This window comes from Lonchura striata, chromosome Z, assembly GCF_046129695.1.
Source record: "Lonchura striata isolate bLonStr1 chromosome Z, bLonStr1.mat, whole genome shotgun sequence".
NCBI lineage: Eukaryota > Metazoa > Chordata > Aves > Passeriformes > Estrildidae > Lonchura > Lonchura striata.
The window spans coordinates 47,847,251-47,869,415 of NC_134642.1; positions in this window are offsets into that span (position 1 = coordinate 47,847,251).

A 22,165-nucleotide genomic window follows, 5' to 3' on the forward strand; every position below is an offset into this window, starting at 1 on the left:
ATTCAAGGAAAATCACACTGAGCCACATGATAGCAATAAGCCTGTGTGATGGGGTCTTTCTAACCAAATTCACTGTTCATCTAGACCAGGAATTACTTATGGAGCAGCTTCTGGGCATGTATTTTATTTTGCCTCATGATATACTTCTTTCTCTGTGTCCTCAAAATCTTAGTAGCAGTATGCATACAGCTGCATTGCAGTTGCATACCTACAACCAAACCATCCTTTTGTCCTTCCTTAGTAGAAAATACCAGTTCCATGAGAAACAGACCTAAGTCTTACTTTTTCTATGAGTTTGTCTTTTGAAGGAGCAGCTGTGGACAAAAATCTCTTTACTCCTCTCCCACCTGTCCCTCTCCCTCTGTTTGATGGTTCATGTGGTAGCATCAATTTTAGACACATTCTAATTCTAATCGGCTGACTGGCCAATACACACATGTTGTTGGGCTGCTGCCTCTGAGCATGACTAAGGCTTTGGATTTTGTCCAGTGATTTCAAATGCTTTTTGAATGGGAGAGAATAGTTCAATTGCATCCTTAGGAATGTAGGGGAAAAAATACCATGCATTTTGTGATTTTGTTTCCATTGTGTTTTAGTGTCATACACCTGTTTCTTATGTTACATTTAATAAATAAATAGAGAAATATTGTTGGCTTCTTGGTGAAAAGCAAAATGTACTTGTTAAAACCAGATAGTGTACCTGCTTGGATTTGTATGTTTTCTTTCTGAATTCACCTATGCCATAGCTCATGGATCAGGGATATGCACTCAATCATCCTGTTGGACAGAATGGGACATGCTGAGTAAATTAGGTTTGGCATCTCTCTGAGATTTTCTTCTTTGCTCACTACCTGTAGGAGAGGATTTTCATAGTAATGTGGCCTGTCTTCACGCTCCATTTATTGTACTCCAATTGATGTTTGCAATCTTGGTTGAACAGATAGATAATGGAGTAAACATGTAACATGTTGAATGCCTAAGCAACACATCTGAAACAAACAGGCAAGAATCAAAGTGCAATGTTTAAAGACAAAAATTGGCATTGTTCTCTGACAGGAGATCTTAATACAAGTTTGTTATCATTTTCTTATTACAGGAGGTTACAGAATTTGAAATTACAATGTAAATATCTTTTATTTGCTATCATTGTACAAGAATTGTTGGTTTTATTCCTGAATAGGACTTTAATATGTTGGCTTTTAATATCAATAGAAAATGTACATTTCATATCTGTGAACAGGAAAGTGTTGATGGCCACATGATGAAAAGATGCTGTTTACTGTTTCAGAGATTGCTACAAAGATGATGGCAGACTTTTGCTATTGACTGGCAATCCAGAAAGAGAAATCCTCTTCCAGTATTTTAACAGAAAAAGCCATCTTTCTCTTCCATGCACATAAAGAGTAGGAAACTGTAGCAAAACACCAAACAAGTTCTGTAGCTGTGGTATGGCAGCCTTTGGTGATTTGTTATCTTCAATACAAAGGACAAAGACTACTGTAGGAAAACATGTATTTTTTTTCTGAAACTAAGAGATTAGGATATTTTTCTTGCTCCACCAGTGGCTGGCAGAGGAGATTATACAGAAAGGGGTTTGAGGACCGGTCTGAGCTGTCATAAAGTTGAACTATTCAAGTTTTGGGGCCTTTTTCCCACGTATGCAAGGAATAATTGCATATGATGGGATCTGTGTATTGACAGATTTATTCTCCCTCCTAGTATTTTTATATGGATAGTTATTTAATCCATGCAAGAAGCTTTCCTGTTGCAAGTTAGAAACATCAAGAAACTTTGCTGAATGCTTTAGTCACTTTTTTGTTCTATTAAGAGCATCTTGGGCATTTCTGAGACATGAGCTTTAGTGGTACTGATGATGAAAGGCTGAGTGTTCTGGAGAGAAGTTAAAAATTCAAGTCTTTCTGAAGTATTTAGGGAGATGGGGAATGTAAGTATTTAAAATTCCTCAGATTACCACTTTATATTGTGTAGTGTATTATACCTTTTTTTTCCCTAAGCCATAATATACAGAGATTTTTTTACTATTTTTCCAAGTCAGCATGACTTGTTCCTGTGTGCAGAGTACCTGGAATGGAAGACCATAAAACAGCTAACAAATTGTGCTGCAGCAAGAAAATCATGTCCCAGTTACCAGGGTTTAAGCAAAATATGTCTTTTCTGGTCCTTGCAAATCTCTGCAAAACATTTTGATGCCATTGTCCACAGGTTTGATCAGATTTCTCTCTCCAGTTTGTTTTCCCAGTGTTAGCTGCAATCACATGGTAAATTAATCTCACGGTGCTGTCCCTATGTGCCTCCAGGCCCCAGTCTTGCTTTTCAGGACAGACACTATCAGGACCTGTGACAATTTCAGCTCATTGAAATAAAAGAGGAGAAGGATAATGTGGAATTGATCTTAGTGACTGTGCATTCTAGATTCATACCAACCTACCTGTGAGAGAAATATGGACCCAACACATGGCTTGAGCACCCTAGGAGTGCAGGACCAGTGGGAGGTGCTTCTGAGGGACTCTACCATCCACAGAATTTGAATCTTGAACATAATCTGATTGTATCTGTTATAAATGAAAATTTGTCCAGCCAAATTAAAATGAAAAAATATTTATTTTGCAATCAAATTCTATCTAGCCAGCCACAAGGAAAGAACAGAGCCGAGCCTGGGGTCGGCCCTGGGTGTGCAACAAGGAGTCAGCCTCAGCAGAGGTCTTCCCCTATGCCCACATACCTCCATCCTGGCACAAACGGTTTTTATAGGGAAAATTCCACCTGAAGCCAATATTTTGGCAGTCAGTCTTTTCTTCCATTCAGAGTCCATAGGTTAATAAGATTTTCTTTTTTGACGATGAAGAAGAACAATTCAGTGTCTGAGTTGTTGAATCCCTTGATGAAATTTAAGGGAACTTGCATTCACATGTATCTGCTCAGGGATTTCCATGATATCCATCTCGGGTCGTTCACACAATGATCAGCACCTGGGGTCCCCGTATCTCTCCAGACATGGCCCATCTCCTGGCCGAGCCACATCCTTTTATGTGTAAATCGGGTTCTAATATACATTAGGTCTCGCCTGCAAGGGTAGGGGGGAATTCCTAATACAAACATGTATACTCCAACAAATATTCAATATCACATATATCACACTAGAAATGGCACGAATTATATCTACTACACATAACATATCTTTTCAACGTGATCAGGAAATAGTTTCTGATCAGGGTCTTGCTACTGGGATTAATTCAGTGGGTTGATTTTGTTGTCTTAGTTTTTATTGCTTCCCCCCAGCCCCCCAGTGTGAAAACTTGGCTTTGTCTTGCCAGAAACAGGAGCAGTGACCATAGCAATTTAACGTGTGATGTTAACTGATTTCTCTCTTGGTACAGGGAAGAATGGATTCCAAAGATTTTAGGGTTTTAGTACCTCTGATTAAATTGGAACTGTTTATGAATGAAATATTGTAAAAAGAATTCATGATGCCACTCGCTCCTTTCTTACAGGTTTGGCATATATTACATCGCTATGTTACTTCCACTTTATCCAAATGTTTCTGGCAAAGCTGTGTAGATTAAACTTTTTTAGAATTTGTTCTCTTTGTAGCATAGGTACACTGAGCTTTGCCATTTACTGTAACCCTCTTTTTTATTTTCCCTGAAAGACCATGATATGCCTAGAGCATGGGAAGTCGTTAGGGATGAAAAATAAGAGAGGGGGAAAAAAGGAGTTTTTTCTCTTCCTGACTAGATCTGGAATCTAGTTAAGTGATTTTGGAATATAGTTACTGATCTAGTGATATGACACTTCTTTTGCCAGAGACTGCACTTGATTTTTGCTCAGTGAAAATTTTCTTTATAGCAGTGGTCACAGTTTCCAGTTTTCAGCATCCTCTTTGAATGTGGAGGCAATGAAATTATTCACTGCTGAGTGAAAGCATTGTCACCTGTCTAGGAAAGCATCCTGTCTAACACCTGAAGACTTGACACACTCAGCTGCCAGCCACTGCAACTGATGTACCACAGGAACAGTCCCATGCCAGGAGGGATATGTTACTTGTTCATGAGTCTACAGGTGCTCTAGGTCTTTCTGTGGTATGGCAGCATGGTTGAACTCTACCAGCTTGGATTTTCATCTGTCAACGTTTGACTCTTCCTCAAGTCCCATCTTTAACTTCTTGTTTTTCTGGTTTTGGGGGTGCATTTTTTCTTCTGAATGTTGCACATTTTCCTAGATAATGTTTGAAATATTTTTATTTGTTTCAACTTTTTTTTGTTCCTTCACTTTTCCGAGAAAGCAAGAAAAGCAGAGTTGATGAAGTCTCAGCAACGTTTCACAGATTCATTAACTTTTACCTTGGTGTCTACCAAAATCTGAAAGTGCCTGTAGAAGGCACCCCAAACATCCATGGTCTTGGATTGTGTGTCTGTACTAGCCACCCCTCTTTTCTCTGAGCAATGCAATTTCTCATGGTACATTCCAAATTCTCATGGTACATACAGCACAACCTCTGTTTCTTCTCTAATACATTGATAATTTGAATACTTTGTTTGTTTCATCATTCCATTAATTGACTTCATACCGTGAAACTTGCTTCCTTGCTCTTTCTTACTTTCCCCAAGGTGATTGCTCAGAACTGCACATTGCAGTAATCTCCTATTACAACATAAAATTCTTGTAATAACCAGGCAGAATCCTGGTTGCAAATTTCCTTATATGGTACATCAGTTTTGTTGACTCATACGTTTATGTGGCAAATTCCAGAGGACTCAGTAAATAGTATCCTGTCATGGGAGCAGGTAGCAAGAACTTTTGTTACTAATGCAACATAATGATTAAATGAAGACCAGTATGATACTAATATTATATGGCAAATTCTTGAGGTGTAGCCCGTGTCTAGGGGGTGTGCTTGGAAATTAAATGCAGATGAAGCAGGATTGCTGGCTACTTGAGATTCAAGATACTCTTCCTAATCTTCTTCTGTAAAGACTATTTCCATCTGTCCCTTACCTTTGACAGTTTCTTATGCCATAGTTTTCATATAGTCCAACTAAAGCTAGCTTAACTGGACCTGCCATAATATGCTCAAATATTCTTCCACCTGTGTTTTATGTTTACTGGCTATCAGATACTAATTTCTGTATTAGAGTAAATTCCATACTTCAGCATCTTGAGAAAAGTTACGATTAAATGGAAAGTCTACATGTTCCATGATTCCTTCAGAGAACTGCAACAGTTCTGTAAAGATCAATCAATCATGACTCACTTTTACAATAGCCACATTGCTTCCTTCTCAACAGATTGTCTTAATGCAGCTATACATTAATTCAATCCTCTGTTATAGTTTTTGGTAAGTTGTCTGGAATGGAGACCAAAGTTACTGCTCTATCATTTTTTTGTATCCTTTCTGAGGGTTTCCTTGCCAGTTTGAAAATCACAAATAAAGGAATTACTGTGCTATAAGCTGCATGAAATGTTAAAATATTTTTATTAAAAAGCATACAACTTCTGGTGAATAAGCAAGATAAAACCTTGCAGTTAAATCTCTAGGGCAGATAAAAAAAAAATCATGTACAGCATATTAATGTGTATATTTTAATAAACTTTCTGAGTACTGTATTGGCATGCGAGAGCAGATACATTAACAGCTTACCGTAAAAGATTTAATTAACATCCGTAATAATGACCACAAGAGGGTGCTCTTAATTGCTGTTCCGTGAATGCTGTTGAACTTCAATTCTCAGAGCCAATGGGACAACTAATTTTAACACAAAAAATTAAGTGAATTGGTCAAAAGTAGAATCTACCTAAGTTATTTGAAACCAGCCATAATGTTTGGTCATATAAGCCCCACCTAAATACACTTTCCTCTAACTTGAAGCTAAACCAGACAGAACCTTAAACTTCCCTTTCATGTGTTTTTTGCATTAACACAGCTGTAAGAATAGTGAGAATTTTTGTTTACTTTAGTTACAACTCTCACACTTACAAAGTACATAATAAAACATTTTGTGTTTGATACAAAAGTCAATTTCCAAATGAAAAGACATTTTCGTGATGTCTAGTTGTTTTCCAAAAAAGAAAAGGAATTTCCATGTTTGGTACTGCAAATACTTCAGCCAGGTTTGTGCACTGAATGACCTACTGAAAAAGGGCTTGATTTGGTTTTACATCTTGTTAGTAATTCAGTCATTAAAGGTGGACAATTTACTTGCTGCTCAGTCTTGAAAGACACCTTGTTTTCCACTCCCAGAATATATAATTTTTTTGTGAGATTTATGCATCTGTTTCTCTGTGTGGGAAATGAGAGCCTATTCATCTCAGTTTTAAAATGCCACTTAAATTCCTGACAGAGAGTGGATGCGATGTTAGAGTGCCACTTCCGATGAAGTGGCGCTTCCCACTTGACGGCCAGTTAGTGGAGTACTTGTATTAAACATCATTCAATACACAGGTAAGCCACTGTGTTTCGAATGCGGCCATCAAACTGCTGTATTTACACACACATCACTAATCTTTTGTGGCAGTTTGTGCTGAAACCAAACGACTTCCAAAGCAGACCACCCACCTTGCAGTGTAGGAATGCATTTTGCACAATTGACAGATCTGTGGGTTGTTTCCTTGCTTTTTTAATTTTTATTTTCTTGCTTTTTTTTTCCTTTTTAAAACCTGTTCCTCTGAATCTGCCATTCAAAGAACAATAATTGCAGCAATATTGAGTTTTCTGTGTGTTCGTGCTGCTGACAAAAGATCAAGACTAAAAGATTTTTGCCTCTGTAGAAATTGAAACTGATGAGGCTTACTCCTGCGGTAGGTCACACTATGCAGTTTTGAATGAGACAGCCAGCTTCTGGCTGGTTCTTTATTTCTATAAAACTGAAAGGAGTCAGTCCTGAGAGAACAGCAACTGAGGTGAAAGCTGATGCACTGCTGAATTTACCCAAACCATAGCTATGTCACTCTGGAGTCAGAAGTCCATGGCTTCTCTGCGCTTTAGAACTGCCACCCAGCATGGCAATGCAGTACAGGCTCAGTCCCATTCTTACCAGGGGGTTTTCAGCAGTGTCAGAGTACCTGGGCTGGGACCTGTGCTGTGCCTATGGCCATGGCTGGGCTAGGGATAGTCAGCACAGTCACTCTGCCACATTAGAGATGGCTCTGCTGACCTGATGCTACTCCAAAATGTCCATTCGTGAATCCAGATCAGTACTTTATGTCTATTTTTGCTCTTGTTTGTTGAAGCATGTTTCCCAGACCTTCCTACTGACATTTAAAAAGGTAGGCAAACAGATGAGAAAAATGCATCCTTTCTCTACTGCCACAGGGCAAACAGCGTAATCCTTATGTAAAAAAAATTTGTAAGGTGTATCCTTCTGTAACTTTGTCAGCACAGAAGACTTGAAGAAGTCATGGGCACATAATTCAGTGTTCTCCAGCTGCCAGTGATATCTCTTCAATGACCTCTGTGTTGGGAATGTCTGACACCACCAGTGAAGACAGCTGCTGGCAAGACGGTACAAGACCACATAAAAGATTAGGGGCACAGTTCTAGTAAAAATCTCTGGATACCTGTCAGAAGCAAGGAACCAATCAGTTAAACAAAGCCTCAATTGGGTATCCTCCTGCTAGCTCACAGGACCCTGAAGCACTTGAAATCCTTACATTAAAATCACAGAATTACAGAATGGGTCAGGTTGCAAGGCAGCAACCTTTCTGGTCCAACATCCATGCTCAGGCAGGGTCATCCCAGAACACATGGCACAGGATTGCATTCATGCAGTTCTTGAGTATCTCCACTGAGGGAGACACCACAACCTTCTATCATTTTCTATGGAAAGTGGATTGTCATGCAGCATTTGTCTCTCTTCATACAGCAGCTTGGTTGATTAGCAGTCTATAGTCCAGCTTATGAAGAGACATAGACATCCACCCAGGATGAGTTTAATGTCAGTTTAAAGTGTAGCCTTTTTGGAGATCTCAGTATATGGAGAGTGTCTGTGGAACCAGGATCCCTGATCAAGTCTCCTTTTCCCATGCAAAAATTATGTGCAGGCTAAAAAACAGAATTTTGGCTGGCTTTTCCAGGATTTGTGAGTATCTGGTAGACTGTTGGAAGAGTAGTGCTGTATAATGCAGCAATAATCTCTGAAGGCACAGTCAATATGCATGTGTCCTGAAAGGCAGCCATGACATAAGCAGACTTTTTTTTTTTTTTGTATAACCAGTGAATCTAAAATTACCTAGAAGCTGCAAAACCTTGGTTTATGATTTCTGTGGATCAGCTGCTTCTGCTTAGACAGTCCTGTGTGTTCTTGGCACACATGTAAAATCTTCCTGTATGTGCTCAGTAAACCCAGGGTGTGTATGTGGTACTCACTGTGGAACTGCTGCACAACATGAACGCATTGAGACATCATCTGGTAGAAATACGGAAGCCATATAAAATAATGTTAGTGATTATTATGTTATTACTCCCAACCAAGAGTCTGACTGAGGATGAAAAAATCCTGTGTCAGATTTCTGCTTGAAGCATTTTGTCTCCAGACACAACCATGTAAAGAGTCTTTCACAAGATAGCAACATTTGACCACCATTGTGAGCTGCAGTCTATATGCTGCTATATCAGTTTGAATTACTTCTGGGCCCTCCAGTTGTGCAGAAAGAGCAAGTGGTTTGAGTTTCTTTATTGCAAAAGGACACAGCAAATGTACTTTAGTGTGCCTGCTTGAGTAGTTAGATCTGGCTCATCTCACTACATTCATTGATAAAGAATTGTGAATTTGTTTAGTAAATACCTGAGATGTGCCAAAAACTGGAGAAATAAGAAAGACAGAAAAAGACAGACATGCTTTGAATTGCTTTCATGCTTACAGTTTTCAGTTGGTAAAGAAGCACATGGATTGCATCTCCACATTCCTCAAAGTCCTGTCAGAGGTCTGTTCTACTTCCTAAGGCTTACTGGTAGTGACAGAATATGCTGCTCAGTACTTGTTACTGTTGCAATAATTTACACTTCCTTTCCCTTCCACCAGGAAGAACAAATTACAAACAGAAGGAGGAGAAAGAGAGATGGAAAAGTAACATTGTTATTATTACTGAGAAGGTAGAGGAGATTTTATGAAGAGATTCGGCTAAACTGCAGATTGGAGCCTTATGAGCATACCATACCTCTTTTGTTAGCTCCAACAAGCATCTCTCTAGAGTGATGAATTTGCTCACTTCTTGCAGCCATGCAAAAATCCCGACTTCTCATCAAAGCTGGTTTTTTAAACTGTCCATGGGACTGTTACACAGAGTCCATGGGAGATTGCTACAAATTATTTGGATTTGTGTTTTAGGAAGGGCTGAATAAAAGAAGTTGCCTGTTTCTCTCCCTTAGAGGTGAAGTGAACCACTTTCCACTGTCCACCTAATTCCATGTAGGACAACAGGCAATTTGTCTGTTGTCTGGGCCACAGTTCCTCTGGGCAGTGGAAATGGTGCTGTGCAGTCTGGTGTACCTGTACCTGGCATAATGCGTCACTGAGCTTGGGGAGAACTGGTAGTGAGGCTTTTGTTTAATTAGACACAAGAGAGATGGCTTCTGTTTTCTTTAAAACTTTTAAGTATTCCCCGGAGACCACCACATGAAGGCTGCTACATGTAGTAACCGAAGGATGATTTTTGATGGCTTCCTGCCCTTACCATGAACAAGGCAAACCCCTGTGACATTTGTGGTCACTACTACACACAATTTTTCAATGAGACAGTCAGAAAAATGTCTGATGGTACTTCAGCATATGTGCCAGGTACAGCTCCTCCCTTGTGTAGATCCTTCCCTGTACTGCAGGGCAGGCAGCAGCACAGAGGTTCTGTGTGAGTTATGGAGGTGATGGCCAAGCACTGAACCACCCATGAAGTCTGTGAGTTGCTGTCACAATCACACATGGAGGATGTTGTTCCCCTGTCAATAGCAATTATGTTTTTGATTAAGCATTGATGATCAATTCTGTCTTGCAAGGCTGGTGATGCTGGATGGAATCTGATTCTCAAAATCTGACAGAGATTTGTGTCAGGAGACATCTTCTGCAAGTGTTCAATACAAGCCTAAGTGCCCGGCAGGGCTCACTACAGGGCTTACATTAGGTCAGGGAGCTCAGGCCCTCATCTGTGTGAGTGCTTGGCCCTTTCAAGGACAAAGATTCCCACCACCTTTCTGCAGCTTGTCCCAGGGTTGTACTGCTCTCAAGGAAAGTTTTCTCCTCACATCCAAATCCGTTTGCAAGTTGTGCCCTTTCTGCAGGGCTTTCTATGCTGTGACTGGTCACCTCTGAAAAGGGTCTGGATTTACCTTCCCTGTAATGCCCTACAGGCAGTTGGACGCTGTAACTAGGCCCCTCTCCATGCTAAGCAAAATATGTTTTGCAGAATGGACTGAGCCAAGAATATCTCTTCAACACAATCAAGAGTAAGTTAGCTCAGTCAGGAGCTGTCAGTGGGTAATGTAAAGGCAGGGCACATTATCCTTAGAAGGCACAAGGCAATGTGCTGATTGGAAGTTACCATTGCAAGTTTTCAGTGACAGCAGTAATTAATAATGCACATGGATAAAGTGGGGCAACAAGAATAAAGATGAAACAAATGAAACTAGCAGACTTGCTAGATACACAATCCAGTTGAGTGTAATTCTCAGTGAATGGTTCACTGTGGCTGGCTGCCTCAGGAGAGGGTCTCATGCTCTTCCTTACTGTTTTCTGGATCCTCCTTATCACAGCAATATTTGTTTTGGTGGATTTTGTCTTTTCCTGTTACTTTGTCCTTCTCTTTCTGTGAATTTATCTCATGGATTTTAAATCCAGGCAAGACCACCGGGTCTACAATAACTAGCAATAATGGGTCACACAGCTGGATTGTGTGTGGAAAGAAGAAATTAATCCTCTGGCTGGATATGAAGCTGCCATCTGCTGGTTTCATATGTTGCCTCTTTATTCTTGTACTGAGAGACACATGAGTACTTACTGCCTATTGACCTTCTCCTTGCCTCTCAGTGCTGAGGGGATCTGCTTTCATGCTAGTTGGTCTCTTCTAGACCAACATGTCTTGATATAGTTGGCTATTTCTTACTTCTCTTTATCCTCCCGGTATATTTCTGTCCTTTTCCGATTCTTCTATCTCCTTTCTGAGCCAGGGAGATAAAGGTTAAATATGACTCCATTGGCATTCTGAGAGGCATGTGAAAGAAGAGATTTTAAAGTGTGTTTAGATATGTTTAGTAAGGAGAAGAGAACTGGATGTTTGCTGATTGTTTATGTGATGTTTTCTCTGGTTGTCTGAAGACTTCTCAGTGATGCAGACAAAAATGATGACCTGGAAAAGACTTTACCATTACCACTGTCAGCTTATCCTTTCTCTAGGCCATGGTCCTTTAAGCATCTTCAGTGAAGGTCCCAGTGATATTGTGACCATTTACATGTTGCCTGATTTTATGCCTGCTGAGATGCACTTGGAAACAAAGACAGTCCCTCCCCCTGCCCCAAGGAGGAAAAATTGTATTATGAGAGCACTTTTGACAAAAAACTGCACCTTTTATTTAATTTCCCTCTTTTCTTTCTTGCTTAAAGTGGTCAGGAGGTACTGCTGAAGGTGGCTTCTGAAAACTCACTCATTTACCATTGGGTGGGGAGATGATTCAGGATATTTTGGTGGTGGCCCCTAAGGCAGGGGCACCTATGAGAGCTACTCTACAGTGGAACTAGGAAGACTGGAAAGTAGAAGAGGCCCTTTAGAGGTGATGTGACCCATAAAGTGAAGGCTGCTACAGAAACATCTGGCAGGAGAAGGGAGTTCTTGCAGCAGCTTGCAATGGACCCTGGAGGCCCCACAGCAGGTAAAAAACACTGGAGTCATTCCCCCTGCAAGCAGTTTCATGTGTGAGGGTCATAGCAGAATCCTCAAGCCCTGAAAGCAATTCAGGTCAAGGTAATACCACAGTTATTAAAGCAGCTGAATCTGTCAGTTTTACGGTTAGAAAATGGCTTCTCAGACATCCCTCAAAGAAATGGAGCTATTTTATTTTCTGAGTTGCCTTCTGCAAAGGAAATCACTGAAGGGGGACACAATGTTTGGTGAAGAGTGTTAAAATTCAGGTCAGGCTGAAAGCACTCAGCTTTTAGACGGGTGAAGGCTGGCAGGATTTTCTATCTGCTTTCAGCATTTCTTAAATATTTGTAAAGACATGGTTTTGGATTTGGCCTAGGAGTCAGCCCCCATTTTTGCTGGCACAGGCCAGAATTCAGACACTTATTGTGTGAGGCTTGTGGCACTCAAGCAAGAGCTGCTCTTTGTGCAGACCTATCTGTCCTAAAGTAAGCCATGGACACTCAGGGGGGCAGGAGGAGAACAGATGCAGTAGTCTGTTATTTTCTACTATGAATGTTATGCTAGTAAGATGTCCTGTGCTTTTTATAGAATTATCCTCTCTTTCTGTTGGAATAATTTCTCCTTCAAAGTCATAAAATACTGCTGGCAAGGAAAAACTCTGCTTTAAGAATAGCCCAGAAAGCAGCAAAGGGCAAATTTTTATGTAAATCATATTCTCAAACCATTTTCTCTGGTGTCTTTGCCCAGGAGCTACCCCCACAATTCAAGGTAAAGCCGTTATGGTGACACTTTAGGTACTTACACAACAATAGCGCAATTCTGTAGTGAAATGAGATATGCATCACCTGCAATAAGAGAAGACTTGCAGGTATGCTGCTTTGGCCTTAAATCCCAGGTACCTGTCCCTTCCCATCCCCCAGTTTTGCTTTCTGACCCAAAACTTCACCTAAATACAAGCTCTGTGCTTTCCTTTAACTTTCCTCCAATCCTGCAGGTGATCCTCTACATATGAGAGCTCCTTCCAGTGGCCGCATATCAAAGGAAGTGTTTTAACAAACACAAAGGATGGACAGAGGTTTTGTGCTCCCTTGTTATTCCTTGTAGCAAATGCATGCCCACTGGGGGAATCAAGCTGTTTTCTTGATCACTGATTCATTGGAAATTAACCTTCTCTCAAAGTCATGGCAGGACAAAACTGCTTCTCCTTTCAACAACTGAAACACATGCTTTAGATGAAACACTGGGGTAGATGGCACACAGACTCTCAGAGCTGGAGGAAAGGTGACTGGTGCAGAGACATAACTATTCATGCAATCTCTGCAACTGTGTGAGCATGTATGTGACCATGTGTGGTAGCAGTTCTGCCCCTTTTTCAGTCTGTGGAGATTGCTGGGATGGAGGAAGGGACAATCAGCCTCACTTTGCAGGGTACGGGTGTTTTACAGTGTAGTGTGGGGCAGTGCAGGACCTGGGTTCTGGCCTGACTATACCACCATCATTGCTTCTGTGTGGTGTCCACTCCCTGTGTTTACCACTGCTTTGGCTCAGACACTCCCAAACAATACCCAGGCCTGGGAGCACCTCTGGGAAACTCCCAGAACAATCCTCACCTATATTCCTTCAAAGTCAGACCCATTTCAATCACACATAAGGTCCCAATCACACAGGTGTCCCACCAGACTACCTGAATTCCTAGGCCTTGGGCACTGCCCTTCCTTCCAGTGACTGAACCTTACCCTAAGCAGCAATGCTGTCAAAACACGTGGTGTGAGTGTCTATGCATATTTAGGTGAGAGGTTTTTAGGAGGGGTACCCTGAAGCCAGCAACTAGGACATGTTCCTGCCAGACTGTGGGGAGCAGACCTACACCAGTGTGTTGGTAACACTGGAACAGCACAGCCTGCTGGGGTGCATCTTCTTGTGCTGTATCCTTGGTCTTGGCTGAGAGTCTATATCCCTGGTACCTCCCAATCTGCTTTGCATCACAGGAGCTTTAGCCACCAAAGGGAAAGAAGTCTGGAGGCTTCATGCCCTTGCCCAGGTAAGGCCAGCTGTAGTGCCTTCTGTAGATGTAAAACTTGCCACGCAAATAATGCAGCTCCCAGACAGCTTCAGCTCTTCTGCCATGTAGCCCAGCTCTTGGGAATATGCAGGAAATCTAAGAATAAGTTATTGATGGTGAAAACAGGCCAGTCTGTTGGCAACCCCAACAACTCTTTAGATTTAAGGAATGGCACTGTGCAGGACTGGTCCATGATGGGCTGCTTGGGAAAGCACAGATCCTCTTTAGCAGTGTCCAGCAAAAAGAATGGAGCTGGAAACTAAAGAGAAAGGGACTTTGGGTCAGCAAGGAAGAAAAAGGGCAAAGAAGGGTGTTTATTTCTTTGATATTCTGCTCTTTGCTCCTGGTGAGAAAAACGTTCGTGAGAGTCCTTCTGTCACGCTGGTGCAGCCAGGTATTCATCACAGAATCTGTGAAGGAGGAGCAGACAGTTCCCAACCTGTCTGATTGCTGCTGTGGGCATGGTTTGTATTTGCTTCATTTTTGCCTGTCTCATTGTTTCATAGTTCATTTGGCTGGACTCTTCATATAAAATAACATGTTAGACAGGCTCTGTACTGGGAGTATTGTGGGAGGGCAGTAGTTGTCTGTGGAAGGAATGGGCAAAGGGACTCTGCCTTCAGCATTATACTGACTGCCTACAAAGAAGTTCTGCATGTTTGCCTTATCAACCCATTTACAATATAATAACAATGTTTCAAGTCAAAGAAACACACCTATGAAACCAAATCTTTCTGGCCAGTGGTTCTGCCCATAAGCTTTCTGCACTGTGTCCTACCAGTTTATTCCAACTCTTTGTTTCACGTTAAAAAAAGAAGAGTAAGACTAGCAAGTACCTGATGTTTCAGGTGAAAAAAATTAGTTACAAATTAGTGGAAGACATATTTCCATTCCAACCTTTCATTTTTGGTCCCCTTTCAGCAGTGCTGTTAAGTGGGTTAAAACATGTAAGAGTGGCTTCTTCTTTTTGAAAAGAGCACAGGCAAGTGCCTCAGCTGCAACAGGGCTCATAAATGTGTGAGTGGGGTTGAGGGAAGGAAAAGGGTAAGGCCTGGATGGAGGTGTGGATGAAGAGATAAGGTCTCTGCAACTGCCCCAGACACTTGTACTCCCTGGGCAGCCAGCGGCTCCAAAGGCCAGGTTCATTAGCAGCCCCCTCACAGTGAGGAGACTGTAGAGAGGCCAGGGGAGAATGGCACTGCCCCACACACTGTGGTGCACCTCGGTCCTGCCCCACTACAGAACGTGGGACAGGGGACACTGGGGCGGGAGGCAGCGCCAGGGTCTGCATCTGTGTCTTGGCTGAGCCTGCTGCCAGGGAGGATCAGGACAGGCTCTTCTGTGTGTGGTGGCAGGTCAAGGTGCAAAGGGCCACCACAGAAAGTAGAGACTGGAGCTAGCAAAAGAAAAGCAGAGGGCAAACAACTTAGTATTTTTAGTGCTGTCAGTGGAAAAAGTGGGGTCTTTTAAACTTGTATCTCGTGGCCAAGATTTCATTAAGTTCTGGCTCTAAAAGCCTCACAGCAGACCCCTGCTGAGTACAAGCACATTTAGTGACTGGTTTCAGAAAGATGGGGCAAGGCTCGCCTTACAGACATTTTTAGAACTGTTTAGGAAAGGTTGTGGGGAACAAATAGCTGCAGCTACTTTTTCTGTTTCCCACTGATTTTATTTGCAGTTAAATTTGATTGACTCCTAAAAGCCACACTAGCACATTGGAGTCTGCTCCCAGCTTTCAGTTGGTCTTCCTCAGAGAAATACAGCTTGAGGCTGCATGAGGAGCAGCAGGAGCAGTGGTGTAGTCCACCCTCTTTTAAAGCAGCAGATGCTGTACCAGAGTCAGGGATTTTGTTTATGGCACAGGTTTTATACTGGCATAGGTGCCTCTTCAATCTGTGAGCAGGAAAGATGGTCTTTCTGCTTAATTCCATTGTGACAGCCAGGTTGTTGGATGGAGGAGGTTAAAACCTTCAAATGGGAGACTTGCCTTCTTATACAGCTTTCAGTTTACCTGTTGCCTGTTTATGCAGTGGTATCAGGCAAGGAAGAGACAGGGTTCCAGAAGATTCATCAGTCTCTGAGAAGTGAGATCTTCTTACCATGAGTAAAATAAAAAATAAACCCAAAAAAGGATCAAGCCCCTTGTTTCTCTCCATCTACCATAAGATTTTTTTTTTAATGCAAAAAATAATTTATATTCTAACAGAAATAATGAAGAGATTTGACTCATCACTCTGAAACCAGAAAATGCTCCTGTAAGCTGCTAGCTGACTAAATTCTGTAAGAGAAAAGCAAGTTTGCATTTCCCCAGAGGTGATTAGAAGTGATCTTGCTGAATTCTTTAGTATTAAAGATGATGCATATTTTCTTGCATCCAAGTTTTTTTCAAGATTGCACAAAGGAGGCAGAGTTTAGGAGCAGCTTTATTTTAACATTTTGGAAATCAATGACTTTTTGGTTATTTTCAAGCATTTGAGTAGTCCGAATAGCAGATCACTCACCCATTCTCATTAAATGATTTTCAGGAATGGCTGAAATCCCAGGACCTTATCTACTGAGGATATGTAACAAGTTGTTTCTTTTGCTTCCTTATTCTTTGGCAGTGTCTTATATCTCTGAATGCCAGGAACACATCAGATGCCCCGAAGATGGTCATGTCAAGCTGTGTTTGTGTGTTTGGGGTAGTTCTTTCATGTATAAGCAAGCTTCACAAATAAAGCAAAGGCATCTAGGGTGAACTCCACCAAAACGGAGCTTCCCAGAAGAGTGAGTACTTACATGTAATTGCTTGTAGTTAAATTAGGTGGGCATCTTTGCTTTGTAATGTAATACATACACAGCCATATCTGATTGTGACAGTATGCCCCATATTTCCTTCTGTGAAGCAGTAGCAAATTGAAAGGCAAGGTATTATCTTGTAACAGTGAATTTTTAATAATTAATCACAGAATCATAGAATGGTGTGGGTTGGAAGGGTCTTTAAAGATCATCTAGTTCTAATTCCCCTATCATGGTCAAGAACACCTTCCACTAAACCAAGTTGCTCAGAGGTTCATCCAACATGGTTTTGAACACTTCTAGGGATGCAGCACCCATAACTTCTCTGGGTAACATGTTGCCTCACCACCATCATAGCAAAGAATTTCTTCCTAAAAACTAATCTAAATCTCTCTCTCTCAGTTTGAAGCCATTATCCCTTGTCCTGTCACTAGATCTCCTTGTACAAAGTCCCTCTCCAGCTCTCATATAGGCTCTTTAGGTGCTGTAAGGCTGCAATTAGGTCACTGCCAAGTCTTTTCTTTTCTAGACTGAATAAACTGTTCTCTCAGTTATTCCTCATAGGAGAGGTGCTTTAGCTGATTGACTTGGTGTCCCTCCTCTGGACTCACTCCACAGGTCCATGACCTTCCTGTGCTGGCACCCCAGAGCTGGGTGCAGGGTTCCAGGTGGGATCTCTCTCACCAGAGCAGAGCAGAGGGGCAGAATCCCCTCCCTCCCCTGCTGCCCACGCTGCTTTGGATGCAGCCCAGGACACGTTTGGCTCTCTGGGCTGGGAGTGCCCATGGCTGGGTCGTGTCCAGCCTCTTACCCACCAGCAACCCCAGTCCTGCTCACAGGGCTGCTCTTGACCTGTTCATGCCTAGCCTGTGCTGATACTGGGGGTTGTCCTGACCCAGGTGCAACACCTTGAACTTGGTCTTATTAAACCTGATGAGATTTCTATAGGCCTCTTCTTGATCCCAGGTCACTGTGGATGGCATCCTGTCCTTCAGGAATGTCAGTTATACCACTAAGCTTGGTGTCATCTGCAAACTTGATGAGGGTGCACTCAACCCCTTTGTCTATGTTATTAATGAAGGTATTAAATAACACTAGTCCCAGTACAGACCCATGTGGGACACCACCTGTCACTGATGTCCACTGGGACTCTGAGGTCTTGGCCACTACTCTCTGGATGTGACAGTCCAACCACTTTCTCAGGTGTCTAGCAGTCCACCCATTAAATCCATCTCTCTCCAATTTAAAGATAAGGATGTTGTGGGGAACCTTGTCAAAGGTTATATAGAAGTCCTGATTAATGTTTTGTATAGCACTCCCCTTGTCCACTGATGGAGTCAATGGAGTCACTGTATCATGAAATGCCACTAGGTGTTCAAGACAGGACCTAAAGTTTAAATTAATTTTCCTCCAAATCTTTGGGTTCAAATGTCATATTTTCCCTACCACTACTTGAAAGCTGCAGTCCTTATGTATTCCTATGTCCATGGAAGCAGGTCTTTTAGAAAAGTGTAAGATTAAGAAGAAAGACTATAAGATTCCAAAAAATCTGTCAGAGTTCATGGCAGCACATCCTGCACATGCTGGCTTCCCCAGTGCTGGAGCACATCTTGGTTGATGGATGCTTAGTTGGACTAAGCCTCACTGAGAGTTACTCAGCTCATGAGATGTGTACCAGCAGCATGCAGGGGGACATGCGAGAAGGCATGATTTGCAAGTGATCCTGACTGCAGTCAGGCTCCAGGTATAACCATCAAAGTCATCCCTGTCCTTCCTGAGGTGCACAAATCCCACTGGGGAGGGAGTGGAAATGCACTGATGATGACCCAGTACAAAAGGTTCACAAGTGTTCAGCAAAAAGGTGCTGACCTGCAACCCTGATCTCTTACTGTGAAAGGTGAAATGGAATCATGAACTGTCCTTTGGTACTTCTTGCTCTGACTTTTGCATATTGGATTCTGCACATCAAAAAAAATCTTGCTGCTATTTGGATGGACTTCTCAGATAATCATCAGAAATCTGTAAGGCTCTTTTCCTGAAGATTATATTGGCTACACAGTCAAGAAATATCTTTTTTTCATGCCTTTTTGCCATACTTGTCTGATGATAATAACTTGATGATAATTAGATGAACCCTGTGGGCTCTTCAGGACCTGAAGATGACTTCCCAATCCAGGAACATGCCTCTGTCTCTGGGATAGGACTTGTGTCTAGCAATATTGTAGGCATGTTCTAAGAAAATACTCCCCATGGGTTTTGAATTAAAATTTACCTCCATATAGAGAGGAATGTAATGCTTTTCTCCTGACTTTAATTATTCCATTATCACACCAGTCTTTATGACTTTTTGTGTCCCAGCCTAATTTCATTGTTATGAAAGTGCTCACATTTATATGCCTGAGGAGATAACTAGGCAGGCAAAACCCAAATGCCACCTTCCACATGTTTGATTACAACTCTTTAGCTCCTGGAGTTAAAGCTCAACTGGCTGTTTTGCTTTACAGTTACAAAATTGAAAAAGGATTTAATTCCCTGGTGCTTGAGATCCTCAGTGTGTATGTACCCAAAACAGGCTTTCCAGAAGTGCTGAACCTCAAAGCTATGAAGCCATTTTAAGTAATGGTCCACACACAATACACCAAAATAAAACATTACTCTGGCAGAAAAAAACATGGAATAGTAAAACTTCTGAGCTCACAAACCAAACTCTTATGTTGCCCTGAAGATGCTCAAGGGAAAATACCATTTCAGCTTGAACTTTGAAGTTTACAGAAAGAATTAGTGGGTTTAAGTACTCTAAGGTAATGTTGTGAGTTTTTAAAAATACATATCCAACTTAAGTATCTGTTATTTTATGCATTTCTAACTTTATAGGAGGATTGGGTTATATGAACACCAGAAAGGTAGTAACACTTTTTCATCATTGTTAATCCTATCACACAGTAAGATGAGCTGTCTACCTGCTATGTTGGATTTGCCAGGAGTGCAGAGCAAATTCTAAGTGCCTTTCTAAGTAATCCTCTCTGTGCTGATAATGTGGTTGATATGTTCTGAGCTGTTTTGTTTATGAGACACATATAGTATCAGAAATACAAAAGACTGTCAGAGGGAGTGGTAAAATTACCCTGAAATTATAGTCCTTCAAAATTCTAATAGTAAATGTGACTGCTCATTGCTTCGGAAATGGTTTGGGTGTGATAAAACTTTATGTGAACATTTTAAGTGCACATAAAAGAATCTAAATGAGGGGGAAAGGGTGCAGCTCACTCATTTTTTGGCTTAGAGTGTCCAGGACATGATAGGGCATGTCATGTTATTTTTTTGTACTGATAGATGTGAACTTGAAACTCAGGTCTTCAAAATGAAGGGGAGGGTGGGGCGAGGGGAGGAGGAATGCTTCCAGAGATAAGCAGAAGACATACTCCAAGTGCAAGAATTAAACCTGTTGCATGTGATAAATTTAATGTAACCCCAAATTTATCACAGTCCACGAGCAGACATCGATCTGTGAGAGGCCAATAATTGAGCAAGTTGTTACATCCCTTCTTGGCCAGGAGAGCTGATGGTGTCCCTGTTAGGGGGAGCTTGTGGGGAGCCACTGCCTCTCCCCCTCTACCCTCCCACTTCTCCCTTTGCATGGCTCATCACTGTCTCTAGGTGCTGCCAGCAGTGCCAAGCTCTGCTGCAGTTGCCAAACACAGGCACAGAGATGAGCTTGGGGGCCAGAACAGAGAAATAAGTAAAAGCTTCATCCAGATAAGATACATGGTATGTTGGTTGGTTCCTGGAAGGCAGGCAAAAAGCCTATCTGCTTTGCAGCTGATAGATGCATTTGCAGCGGCAGCTCTCTTCAGGCAAAGCTGTGTTTCTTGTTCCTGAAGGGCTGAGTAGCATTGAGTAGCAGAGATTCTTCTTTTCTTCCTACTGCCCAACAGACTGCTGCCACAGCTTTTAGGTGCTGATGCTGGCTTTCAACAGCAGGGCAGCTATCACCTGAAGATGCAACATCACAGCCACTCTGCAAGAGCTCCACCTTAATCACTCTGAAAGCTAAAGCTGGGGCAGGATATTGCAGCTTTGTGCTAAGCTGGGTATTTTCTGCTTGCACATGGCATGCTTCTTTTTTTCATGTTTCAGGGTGGGGTTCCAAAGGTCACTTCTGACCAGTAAAGCCTCTGTACCCTGTTGTCACTGATCTACTAAATAAGTATTCATCAGAGAGGCCTTTTGGTTTTGTAGGGGTAAGCCATTCAAGGTCTGTGTCTGCCGATGACGCTCAGCTTTGCACCTGTCACACCTCCTGCAGCTGAACCAGCAGAAGCTCAAATCTGTGACCCCAAAAGCAGAATTCAAAATGTTTGTACTCCTGAGATGTGGATTCACTAGGGAGGAAAGCAAGTCAAGGAGGCTCCTTCTGATGGCAGGTGCAATGCTCCTGCCTCATCCTTTTCACTGAAATGCTCTGCACTGTGATAGTATATACACTTGATTGGTTTGGTAGCAAAAGGGACTCCATTTAAAATATGGGCCTGAACACTCAGGAAAGGCACCTCTTTCCAAATCTCCTAAACAAAACAGTGAGTAAATGACCCATATATATCCAGGTCCTGCCATCCCAAGCAGTGGAAGAAGCAGAGATCAAAAGTTGATCCTGCACTAAAATTACCTTTTTTTCTTTTTTTCCCCCCTGAGAACAATTACAGCAAAAAACTTCCCTTTTGATATCTAATGGGTTTGCAATCTATTGTACCCATGCAGTGACTGAGCCAGTTGTTTCATTTTACTCATCTCTGAACATTTTTCAAAAAATCTGCTTATTTTGTCAGCTGCAAAATTGATAGACTGTGTCTAAAGTGACATAACTAAGAAAGTTCTCAAAGACAGGCTTGTTTTTGTTCTTTAGTTTGCAATGGAATAATTCTAGATACAATTAGATGTGTTTGTCTTTTTAAAATAGATGAAATCCACAGCCTTTATCTGCTAGCAGAGATTCCAGGCTATTCAGGTAGATCACACAGTGCTCAGAGCTAGTTAAGGAAATAAAGATGATTGAAGTGAGAAGCTGATAGAAAAAGCCCAGCTGAACAACCCCTTCAGGAGGAAGGTGATGCTGGGTGTTTTCAGGAACTTGTAAATTATTCTTTGAAACACTGATTTGAGAGGGTAAGTATTACTTCCTGTTCAGTATGAACACAATAATGACTTACAGAAAAGACCAAATACAGAGGTAGCATCTTCTCTTAACTTTTATTGTGGTGTAAAAACAATTCCAGATATATTTCCTGGAAGGTAAAAATAAACATTTTCATATATATAGTTTAGAAGAGGGGTTTATTGGTTCAGATCTAATAACAGTGTTCACTAGATACATGGGCTATTCACAGAGTTCATAGGATTTGTCAGTTAAATGCTTTTTCTCTATAGAAACAGGTAAGGTTTAGGGAAGTATGCAGAGAAACA